The sequence below is a fragment of the Nicotiana tomentosiformis genome, chromosome 7, assembly GCF_000390325.3.
Source record: "Nicotiana tomentosiformis chromosome 7, ASM39032v3, whole genome shotgun sequence".
Lineage (NCBI taxonomy): Eukaryota > Viridiplantae > Streptophyta > Magnoliopsida > Solanales > Solanaceae > Nicotiana > Nicotiana tomentosiformis.
In genome coordinates, this window is record NC_090818.1 from 57,040,126 (window position 1) to 57,052,246 (window position 12,121).

Consider the following 12,121-nt stretch of genomic DNA (forward strand, 5'->3'; position numbering starts at 1 on the left):
TTTTAGGAAATTACTTTGTGTCGCACTTTATTTTAAAGAAATGTTCAGTTTAAAAAAATAGCTTTATTTTTACTTTTGGGCTCATTTCATTGCAATACAATAACAAAAATTCTCAATCATGGTTGAGAACTTCAATGTTGGGATGATATATATGGACACCCTCAAAATTTATCAATTACGCTCTTAAACTTTGTAGGAATCTTATTACATGATCCTAAATGTTACTAGCAATTAAAAAAGGGAATAAAATTATTTACTACTTTAAAGTAAAATTTTATTAAATATAGAGAACAATACGATAAGGAGCACTAGTTAGTCCATAAGTTAAAAGATACAATTATTAGAACTATAAAAATAAAACTTTCTGAAAGGATGAGAATGCAACGTGTATCATGTAGCAAATATACAGTAAGAAATATAAGTTAGTTCAAGTATGATTCCATGATAATAGAATCAATCACATATATAAAAATACTATATATGAAGTAAAAATACATCTATATATTATCAAAAAGTTGGGACTGTAAAAAGTTTTTAGAACTTCAATTTTAATATTCAACTCATGATTTAAAAGGGACAAATTATTGACACCATATTACACATCGTATTTGTATAACTGACACGGTAGGTCATTTTGATTACTAGCTCACCCTTTTATGATTTGAGACCTTTACTAGCGCTATTTGATGATTTATGACTTGCGTGCTTGGTCTGTGTTAATCTCTGGAAAGTCTAAACGTGAATTTTTAAAGAAAACTTAAATTTGAAAGTTGAAAATGGCTATAGTTGACCACGATCAATATTTTTAGTAAACGGTCTCGGATCGGTGTTTTAATAATTCTGGTAGGTTTATGTGATGATTTTGGACTTGTATGCATGTTTGGTTGGGGTTTCGGGGTGACCCGAGACCGTTTCGGCGCTTGATGTGAAAATTAGGAATTTGAAGTGTGAACTTTGAAGTTCATTGAGTTTTGGTATTTGATTCTTGAATTTAGATGTTATTTTGATGATTTGGACTTACGAGCGAGTTCGTATGATATTATTACACGTGTGTGGATGTTCGGATGGGAGTCTGAGGGGTCCGATGAGTTACGGATGAGTTCCGGACTGAATTGCTAGAAATTAGGATTGTTGGTGTTGCAGACCTCGCATTTGTAAGAGTTTTGTTCGCAAATGTGAGCCTCACATTTGCGAGTGCTAGCTCGCATTTGTGATGCTAGGTAGAGATTGGGCAACTTTGCATTTTGCGAAGTTTTGTTCTCTTTTGCGAGGTAGTCGAACTTCACAATTGCGAGATTTGTGTCTCAATTGCCACACTAGAGAGTAGAGGAACAATTTCGCATTTGCGAGGGGCTTGACCTTCGCAAATGCGAAGGTTTAGTTGCATTTGCGACAATAGAGGGACTCAGGCACTAGTCGCATTTGCGATCAGTGATTCGCTTTTGCGAAGAAGAGTTTGCAATTGTGATATCTGTATCTAGGTAAAAGGTTGAGATTTTAGGACTTAGCTCAATTTACTCCATTTTTAGGCCTAGACTCCACATAGAGTCAATTTTAGAGAGCAATTTCTTCCTAACTTCATAGGTTAGTTATATTAACTTGTTTTTGCTCAATTCTCATTACTTTTTCCTAAATTTTCACTATCAGACCTAAGATTTCATAGAGTAGAAATAGGGGTTTTGGGTAAAAATTTCGAATTTTATAAAGTTAAGATTTAGACTTCAAATTAAGGTCGAATCTCGAAACAAATCAAATATTTAAACTCGGGAGTGAATAGGTAATTTCAAATTTTGATTTTAGTTTCGAATTTAGACCACATGGGCCCGAGTTAACTTTTTCAAATATGTTAAAGATCGAATATTTTTAGTACGAGAGTAGTTTTTAAAGCTTGTTTTGACTTATTTGAATAATATTTGACTAGATTTGGGTGGTTTGGAGGCTTGTTCTAAAGGAAAAACTGTGTTGGATTATTGATCTTGTTCCGAAAAGAGGTAAGTATCATGGTTAACCTTGATTTGAGGGAATTAGAATATGTTTAGTCTATTTTCGTTGTGATCTATGTGTTGGGACGACATATATGAAAAGTGACGAGTGCATATGCATTGTCATTCGTATAAGCATACGGGATATTTTAGCTTACTGCATGCCTTGAATTATACTATGTTTTTCTTATTATGTATTATTCCTTATTATGTGCCTTTACTTATACATATTTTATTTGACACATATATGCTTTCATTTATTAAAGGGCAAAGTAAAGCAAGAAAAAATTCTTGCCTATAATGATTTTGACCAGGAACATAATGATAATGACTTGCTCATAAAGGAATACTCACCATATGGATGTTGTCATAAATTAATTGATAGTGAGAACTCTGGAATTGGCTCTTGGGTCAAATGGTGTTGGTCATTACAAGCTTATTTTTAGTTTATGATCCTATCTCTTTTTTTATACATGGGAGATTTACTTTTACACGTAAAAGATCTATCTTTTACACATAAGAGATCTAAAAATGACACTTCTTAATTTCAACATTGTAAATAGCCATGATACCACATTTAAATTAATCATCAATGAAGTATTAGTATTGTAGTAAGTCTTTAAAGAAACTCATTAACTTTCAAAGGCATATCATAAGAAATCTATTGTATTGAGACAATAAATAATAAAAATATTTATTATATCTTCATATTACTACAATCATAGCGGATAAAAAATACGTATGTAAAAGGATGCCCGCTATGAACAGAGTTTTATGAATCTAAGGCTACCATGAACAAGAGGCAGCTACAACCGGAACGCAGGTACATCTTCAGATCCAGCTCCCAACGAACACAACAACATCAATAGAAAACATCTGCACGCAAGGTGCAGAAGTGTAGTATAAGTACAACCGACCTCATGTACTCAATAAGTAACACACATAACCTTAGGTTGAAAGTAGTGACAAGCTTGTACCAAGGTAAGAGTCCACCTCCAATAACCAACAACAGTTCATAACAACATAAAGGAAGTAATAAAAGAAGTAACTCAAAGAGTAAATGCTCAGCTAAATTATGATTTCTGAAAATAGTTCTGCCTTTCAAGTGTGTCAGTGAAAATCCCAAGTCATCTACCGAAGTTGCCAAAAACATAAGTAAGTTTGAAAACAGTAATTCTCTCAAAAATCATTTCAACAATAAATAAGATGTTTCATTTTCTTTCCAGATAGCCAGTGGGAAAATGCATCACTATGCCCATATGCCAATATGTGTGAGAAGTCATGAATGACGTGATACCGTACAACATGAGAAAAATACATCTTTATGCATGTATGTCATGTGTGCATGCCAATGCAATGTATTTTAGAGATGAACTCGTGTACTCACACTCTTAGAGTACTCAATCTCACTGTCTCACGCATTCCACTCATCATGCTCAATCACTCGGTACTGTATATGGCCAATCTGGCCCAGGGAAGATCCATCCCGGAATATACACATCAACTGATCATCAGTCACTCAATACCAAGTAGGGGCAATCCAGCCTGTGGGGAAGATCCATCCCCAGGTATAAATGTTTCGGACAAGATCCATGTCGAGGGAAGATCCATCCCTCAATATAAAAAAACTACGCTCACTGGGTGTGTGTGCAGACTCCGGAGGAGCTCTTTCAGCCCAAGCGCTATATCGTTGTGGCATGCAGTCTGATCCCATATAAATGGCCATAAGGCTCGTTGCGGCATGCAACCTTATCTATATATATATATATATATATATATATATATATATATATATATATATATATATATATATATATATATATATTCAATCCTGAGGCTCGTTGCGGCGTGCAACCCGATCCATATATACAACCCTAATGCTCGTTGCGGCGTGCAACCCGATCCATATACATACATATAGCTCATAGCTCGGCACTCATGCCCTAACTCAATCACCAACCTCTCCAGTCTTTCGGGCTCACAGTGACATGAACTATCCCAAAAATGATGATATGATGTATCAATAAATAACAATAGATACTGAGATATGATATGCAATGAAATGAGTATGATTGGGTATGACATTACAATGTAAACAAATAACTCAACATCAGTAATGACTCAGTGGGTACCAACAGAATAAGCATGCAGCCTAAACATGGCTTCTAACATGAATTAAAACTCGATAACTCTAGTACGTAGAGATTTCATGATTACAGACAAGTTCAGGTAACTACACAGTACCACAAAAATAACGGAATCACAGTTCACACGGCGTACGCCCACACGCCCGTCACCTAGCATGTGCGTCTACTCAACACAAAACACATAACACGTATATTCAGGGTTTATACCCTCAGTTCCAAGATTAGAAGAGTTACTTACCTTGAACAAGCCAATTCTAATATCGAGCAAGCCAAGCGATGCTACGAAAATGCCATCTTGCGCGTACCGACCTCCGAACGACTCAAAACTAGCCAAAAGTAACTCAAATACATCAAATAAAACCCAAGAAAATAATTTCAAAGGATAAAGATCGAATCCTTAATAAAAACTCAAAACCGGCCAAAAGTCACACTCGGGGCCACGCCTTGGAACCCGAAAACACTCACAAAATCCGACACCTCATCCAATTACGAGTTCAACCATACTAGTTTCACTCAAATCCGACTCCAATTCGATGTTCACAACTCAAAAATTCAAAAACTTTAGGCTAAACCCCTCAATTTCTCTTTAATATTCATCAACCAATAGCAAAAATGAAGATAGATTCATGGAATAAGATCAAAACCAAGTGTAGAACACTTACCTCAATCCTTGTAATGAAAATTGCTCCAAAAGTCGCCTTAATCCGAGCTTGAAAATGTTAAAATGAAGCCAAAATCGCGAACCCTTGTATTTATCATTCTACCTAGCACTTTCGCATATGTGGTTAAAATGTCGCATCTACGACCTTCGCTTTTGCGGAAAAACTTTGCTTCTGCAAAAAATAGCCTTGCCCAGCAACCCCCGCACCTGCGGTATTAAACTCCACATTTGCGAAGACCCTCGCACCTGCGCTTCCACTCGACGCACATGCGCAGCCGCACCTGCGCCCTTTTCTCCGCTCCTACGGGCCTCCTCCTCCAGCTCTCATCCCGCTTCTACGACTGCATTGTCTCTTCTGTGACCATCGTACCTGCGCAAACCAGTCGCAGGTGCGGTCACACCAGAACCAGCAGCAACCAGCAATAATAACATGAAGAAAAATGATCTGAAATTAATTAGAAACACGTCGGAGCTCCTCGGGACCCCGTCCGAACATACCGACAAGTCCCATAACCTAATACAGACTACTCGAGGCCTCAGGTCATACCTAACAACATCAAAACGAGAAAATCGCACCTCAAATCAAAATCTATGAACTTTGAACTTTCAAATTCTATATCTTGTGCCGAAATCAATCCGAAATGACTTCAAATTTTGGATACAAGTTATAAATGACATAACGAAGCTATTACAATTTCCATAATCGGATTAGGACCCCGATATCAAAAAGTCAACCTCACGGTCAAACTTCTAAAAAAATCAACTTTCGCCATTTCAAACCAAATTCCACTACGGACCTCCAAATAATTTTTCGGACACGCTCCTAAGTCCAAAATTATCATACGGAGCTACTGGAAATATCACATTTCAAATTCGAGGTTGTTTACATATAAGTCAATATCTGGTCAACTTTTTCCAATTTAAGTTTTCAATTATGAGACTAAGTGTCCCATTTCACTCCAAAATCCTTCCGGAACCGAACCAATTATCTCGGCAAGTTATACAACAACTGTAAAGCATAAATTGAGCAGTAAATGGGGGAACATGGCTATAATACTCAAAACAACCGGCCGGATCGTTACAATGGTGGAATCACGTGCTATAGTAAACCCGATGTCTACGGATACAGATAAGTTGGCATAACTAGTTTGACCATCTCATTCAAAAAAATGATGAGCAAAATAATTGAGAATTCATATCAGATATATTGAATAAACAAGAGATTCTTCATCCCGGGGTTTCTTTTATAATAAAAAAAAACCAAGATCCTCTTCCAATACGGGGTCAAAGGCCGACCTCTTCCGAGGCAAAGCTAAAAAGGAAGTCGGAGCTTGGTTCACATCGAGAAAAAATGTTCGTAATGAACGGATCTCCAATGGTCGAGCCTGTCAAGGACACGGAACCCAGCACCACCTACCCGAGCCAAGGTACTCAACCTTTGGAAAAGGGTGTTCAAGAATTATCTTGTACTGTTTGTTATCATGATAAATTAATTACTAGACCAACTAAAGTTGGGGATTGAATACCTTGAATTATCGAATGTATAAAAGGTGAATATAGGCTCATTCACCTGCCATGTGAATTCTTCGCGATCGCAGATAACAAATTTTTGGACTCAACTCCGGGTGGTCCGAAACTCACCTGAGCCACCCGGGACCCCGTCCAATTACACCAACAAGTCTATTAACATAATACAGACATGCTCACACTATCAGAACACGTAAAACAACAACGAAATTAAGAATCGCATCCCAAAACCAAATTGGATCAACTTATGAACTTCAAACTTCTCAAATAGCTCCGAACGCGCCGGATCATACTTATACTACTCGGAATGACATCAAATTTTGCGTACAAGTTATAAATTACCATATTGAACTATTACTAGGCTCGAAATCCCAAATGGACCTCAATAACACCAAAGCCTATTCCAAACCAAATTTAAAGAACTTGAAAACCTTCACTGTGCCAACTTTCATCATTAACACCCGAAACGCTCCTGGATTATCCGAACACACACCCAAGTCCAAAATCATCATATGAACCTATTGGAACCATCAAATCTCCGTTCCGATGTTGTTTACTCAAAATGTTGACTCAAGTCAAACTTGACCGTCCTAGGTCACTATTAAGGAACTATGTGTTCCGATTTCAACCCGAACCCTTCCAAACCCAAGTCAACCATCCCCGCAAGTCATAAAACATTAAAGACACATACATAGAGTCTTAATTAGGGGAACTGGGATCTAGAAAGCAAAATGACCAGTCGGATCTCGGTTTGTTTCATTCTCCACCTCTTAAACAAATGTTCGTCCTCGAACGGATCTAGAATCATACTTGGAGTACTGAATAGGTGTGGATATCTGCTCCGCATGTCCTCCTCGGTCTCCCAAGTCGTCTCCTTAACTAGCTGACCCTTCTACTGGACCTTTACCACAGAAATCTTCTTAGACCTCAACTAGCGAACATGCATGTCAACAATGACATCTGGCTCCTCCTCATTACCCAAGCTCTCATCTAGCTGAACTGTGCTATAGTCTAACACATGCGATATGTCGGGATGGTACCTCTGGAGAGTAGACACATGGAGAACCGGATGAACTCCCAAATGGGAGGCAAAGCCAGTTCATAAGCAACCTCTGCAACTCACCTCAACACCTTAAATGGGCCAATAAACCTTGGGTTCAACTTGCCCTTCTTCCCGAACCTCATGATTCCCTACATCGGCGAGACTTTCAAGAGAACTTTCTTGCCTACCATAAATGATAAATCACGCGCCTTCTGATCCGCGTAACTCTTCTATCTAGACTGTGTTATGCGAAGTCGCTCCTGAATCAACTTTACCTTATCCAAGGAATACTTCACTAAATCAGTGCCATATAACCTAGCTTCGCCTAACTCAAACCATCCGATGGGCGAACGACATCGCTGACCATATAAATCCTCAAACAGAGTCATCTCAATGCTGGACTGATAACTGTTGTTATAAAAAAGCTTGGCCAAAGGCAAGAATCGATTCCACTACCCTCCGAAGTCAATCATACGTGCACTGAGCATATTCTCTAGGGATAAAAGGTTGTGCTGAGCTATACTCGGGTACCCAACTCGCTCCATACTGCTCTCCAAAAATATGAAGTGAACTAAGGGCCTCTATCTGAAATGATGGAAACAGACACACCATGCGATCAGACAATCTCCTGAATGTAAATCTGGGCCAATCTCTCTGAAGGGTATGTAGTCATAACTGGAATAAAGTGTGCCGACTTGGTCAGCCTGTCTACAATGACCCAAACATCATCAAACTTCCTCAATGCCCGCGACAACCCAACTACGAAATCCATAGTGATGCGCTCCCATTTCCACTCTGGTATAACCATCTGCTGAAGTAGGCCACCCGGCCTATATTGCTATAGTCCCATTCTTCGTTTTTCACAAACAACACTGGTGTACCCCAAGGTGACACACTCGACCTCACGAACCCCTTCTCTAGCAACTCCTCAAGCTATTTTTTCAACTCCTTCAACTCTTTTGGATCCATGCGGTATGGTGGAATAGAGATAGTTTGGGTACCTGGCACCAAATCAATGCAGAAATCGATATCACGATATGGTGGCATGCTTGGTAGATCAGAAGGAAAAACATAGGAGAACTCCCGTACCATAGACACTGAATCAATCGTGGGAGTCTCTGCAGCAGTATCCCGAACGTAAGCTAGATAAGCCAAACAAACCTTCTCAATCATATGCCGAGCCTTCAAGAAAGAAACAACTCGGCTAGATGTAGTAATAGATGAACCCCTCCACTGCAATCTAAGCAACTCTAGCATCGCCAAGGTAACAGTCTTGGCATGGCAATCTAGAATGGCATGGTACGGAGACAACCAGTCCATGCCTAGAATGACCTCAAAGTCGGTCATGCCGAGCAACAGAAGATCCGCTCTGGTCTCATAACCACATAAAGTCACAATATAGGACCTCTCCATTGCACCAGAATTGAAGGATGCTTCTATCGGCTGACCTCTCCATTGCACCAGAACTGAAGGATAACTCTTAGACCTCAACTGTCGGACCTGCCGGGCTAGAATAGCTACCGGCACCTCTTCATAAGTCAAATCTTTGTCCAATTGGACTGTACTGAAATCTAATACATGGGACGAATCACCATGATATTTCTGTAGCATAGACACATGGAACACTGGATGTGCTGCTGATAAACTAGGTGGTAGTGCAAGCCTGTAGGCTACTTCACCCACCCTTTCAAAAATTTCAAAGGGTCCAATATACCTAGGGCCCAACTTTTCCTTCTTTCCGAACCTCATTACACCCTTCATAGGTGAAACCCGGATGCAACATCACGAACTTTACGGTTAACATAACTCTTTTTCCTAGACTGAGCTGTGCAAAATCTTGATACATTTTGGCGGCACCTTGATGAATGGAATACCGGGAACTGTGTGCCTCTTCAAGAATTAATTCACGAAGCCCATCCACATTAGGCACACAAACATGACCCTGCATCCGCTGAACTCCATCTTCACCCACAACAACCTGCTTGGCACCACCGTGCAGCACCGTGTCCTTAAGGATAAGTAAATGAGGATCATCATACTGTCGTTCTCTGATACGCTCATATAAGGAAGACCGAGCGACTGTGCAAGCTAGAACCCGACTGGGCTCTGAAATATCTACCCTCACGAACTGATTGGCCAAAGTCTGAATATCTGCAACTAACGACCTCTCACCAATCGAACTATACGCAAGGCTGCCCATACTCATAACCTTTCTACTCAAAGCATCGACCACCACATAGGCTTTTATGGGGTGATACAGAATGCTTATATCATAGTCTTTCAACAGCTCCAACTATTTTTTCTGCCTCAAATTGAGATCATTTTGTTTGAACAGATACTGTAGGCTACGATGATCAGTAAATACCTCACACGAGACACCATAAAGGTAATGCCTCCAAATCTTCAGCGCATGAACAATGATTTCCAATTCTAAGTCATGAACAGGATAATTCTTCTCGTGAACCTTCAATTTCCCCGACGCATATGCAATCACCCTGCCATCTTGCATCAATACTACACCAAGCCCGACGCGAGATGCATCACAATACACCGTATAAGATACTGAACCTGTGGGTAATACCAACACTGGTGTCGTAGTCAAAACAGTCTTGAGCTTCTGAAAGCTCAATTCACACTCGTCTGACTATCTGAATGGGGCACCCTTCTGGGTCAATATGGTCAGTGGGGATGCTATGGATGAAAATCCCTTCACAAACCGGCGATAATAACCTGCCAAACCAAGGAAACTTCGGATCTCTGTAGCTGAAGTAGGTCTAGGCCAATTCTGAACTACCTCGGTCTTCTTAGGATCCACTTTTATGCCTTCTGCCGATACAACATGCCCCAAAAAGGCAACTAAGTCTAACCAAAATATGCATTTTGAAAATTTGGCATATAACTGATTATTCTTCAAATTCTGAAGCACAATCCAAAGATGTTGCTCATGCTCCTCTCGACTGCTGGAGTAAATCAAGATATCATCAATGAATACAACCACAAAAGAATCCAAATAAGGCTTGAATACTCGGTTCATTAAACCCATGAATGTTGCTGGGGCATTTGTTAGCCGAAATGACATACACTAGGAATTTGTAATGCCCATATCGAGTTCGAAAAGCTGTCTTAGGGACATTGGATGCCCTAATCTTCAACTAATGGTAACCAGACTTCAAATCTATCTTTGAAAACACCTTGGCACCCTGAAGCTAATCGAATAAGTCCTCAATTCTCGGCAACAAATACTTGTTCTTAATAGTAACCTTGTTCAACTGCCGATAATCTATACACATTCTCATCGACCCATCTTTCTTCTTCACGAATAATACGGGCACACCCCAGGGCGAGACACCAGGTCTAACGAAGCCCTTATCAAGCAATTCTTGTAATTGTTCTTTTAATTCCTTCAACTACGGCGAGGCCATACAGTATGGTGGAATAGACTCCCAATAGTAACCACACATGAACGATAGACATGATCTACTATAACAGAATCTCCCATCGGTGTGGACACACACATAGAAGCACTCAGAGAATCACGAGGCACAACCAGATATGAAGCAAAGTAGGAGGACACATAGGGAAAAATAGATCCTAAATCAAATAGAACCGAAGCATTTCTATGGTAAACTGGAACAATACCTGCGATCACGACATCAGATGACTCGGCCTCAGGCATAGCTGGAAAAGCATAAAATCGGGGCTGGGCCTCACCACTCTAAGTTGCGTCCCTAGGACGACCTCTAACCGGCTAGCCTCCACCTCTAACGACCTGACCTCCACCTCTAGCTGTCTGACTCCTGCCCCTAGCTGGCTGGACAGGTGGCGGAATAGTTGGAGCTAGAATCATAACACGAGAACCCTGATGCTGCATGCTGCCCTGAGACATGGGGCAAAATCTAGCAATGTGCCTTGGATCACCATAAGTATAATAGGTTCTCGGATGTTGTGACTGCTGACCCTGGAACTGGCCATGTCGACCTGGATAACCACCCCGATGACTCCGGATCGGAGGTGCACTAATAGGAGCTGGTGGTGCACTGTAAGCTAGCTGGTCAGAATGAGGCATATGAGGGCCGGGACCACCTGAAGCACTATGGGATACCTGGAGCGCTAAATGAAAAGGCCTGGGAGGATGGCCTCTACCAAAATTACCCCTGCCTCAAGACGAGGCACCACTGAACCCACCGAACTGACAAGGCCTCTTATCATACCCCTGCCCTCTTTCCTGTGCAAGAACTATCTCGATCCTCCTAGCAACATTAGCAGCTGCCTGAAAGGGAATCTCACTTCCGGTTTTCCTGGCCATCTGAAGCCTGATAGGGTGAGTGAGTCCATCAATAAACCTCCTCACTCTCTCTCCCTCAGTAGGAAGTAAAAGGAGATCATGACGGGCTAGATCAACAAAACGGGTCTCGTACTGAGTAACAGTCATATTGCCCTGTTGGAGACGCTCAAATTGTCTGTGATAATCCTTTCTCAATGTGATAGAGAAGAACTTCTCTAGAAATAGCCGTGAGAAATGCTCCCAAGTCAGTGTAGGTGACCCAACTAGTCTGGTCAACATACAATTTCTCCACCGCCTCTTGGCGGAACCCGTCATATGAAATACAACAAAATCGACCTTATTGGTCTCGACTATACCCATATTCCGCAACACCTCATGGCAGCGATCAAGATAATCTTGTGGGTCCTCAGAAGGTAGACCACTGAAGTAAATTGAAAAGAGCTTAGTAAACGTGTCCAGCCTCAATAAAGCCTCAGA